Source organism: Myotis lucifugus, unplaced genomic scaffold (genome assembly GCF_000147115.1).
Source record: "Myotis lucifugus unplaced genomic scaffold, Myoluc2.0 scaffold_1679, whole genome shotgun sequence".
NCBI lineage: Eukaryota > Metazoa > Chordata > Mammalia > Chiroptera > Vespertilionidae > Myotis > Myotis lucifugus.
Window position 1 is genome coordinate 17164 of NW_005872727.1, and position 857 is coordinate 18020.

At 67.1% G+C, this 857-nt stretch overlaps 2 protein-coding genes across 2 annotated transcripts in view; one reads left to right on the forward strand and one right to left on the reverse strand.

The window, feature by feature from the left end:
• Positions 1–267, reverse strand: part of ZNF623 (zinc finger protein 623) — a 7382-nt gene extending 7115 nt beyond the window's left edge. Inside the window, exon 1 of the mRNA XM_014450049.2 lies at positions 193–267. The gene's annotated coding sequence lies outside the window, so the exon portion shown is untranslated. The remainder of the gene's footprint in view (positions 1–192) is intronic.
• The window catches only part of CCDC166 (coiled-coil domain containing 166), a 15136-nt gene that overhangs the window by 13003 nt on the left and 1276 nt on the right, over positions 1–857 (forward strand). The gene's annotated exons all lie outside the window — the stretch shown is intronic.

Here is an 857-nt window from a genome sequence, read left to right on the forward strand (position 1 = left end):
CGAAAGGAAACATGGAACCCCCCCATCCAACCTCCTTTCTCGTACCTACCCCCACCCCCTGCCATCCTTATCAAGTGGGTTGGACACCCAAACGACCCGGGTCAACACCCAGAACCCGTTCCCGAGGCCAGGCTCCGGGGCCTATGCGAAACGCCGCCTCCGCCCCGCCCGCGGCCCGAGCGCGCCACTCACCCGGTGCCCCGCAGCGAACCGGGGCCGCCCACCTCGCAGGACCAGCGACAAAGCCCGCAAGGCGTCCCGCACCCGCGGCCGGAAGTCGGACCGGGCCCCGCCCCTGGACTTCCGGTTCTGCTCTAGGCGGCCTCTCGGTGGTCGGGGCTTCCGGCCGGGCGCGCGGTGGGCGAGGAGGGAGGTAGGCGGGGGGCGCGGCGGGGCCCGGTGCTGAGCGCCCTTCAGCCTCTGCGCCCCGGGAGCGTGGCTGCCCCCGTGTAGACCGGGTCTCGTCCCCCGTGAGCTGTCGGCGCCGACGCTGACGCCGGGCACAGCTCGTCGCCGCGAGGCCCCTCCTCTCAGCGGCCCGATGCGCGGGGGCCTCCGACGCCTGAGCTGCGGCGTGAAGAGGGAATGGGCTCCGTCCAGCGGTTCTCAACCTTCCGGCCCTTTAAACACAGTTCCTCATGTTGTGACGCAACCATAGAATTGTTTTCGTTGCTACTTCATAACTGTCATGTTGCTGCTGTTATGAATCGCCATGGAAATATCTGATCTGCAGGATGCTCTTAGGCGACTCCTGTGAAAAGGTCGTTCACCGCCGAAAGGGTCGCGACCCACGGGTTGAGACCGCTTTAGGCGGGAATCGCTGGTTGTTTCCGAGCTGCGCTCTCCGCTCTCGGGAC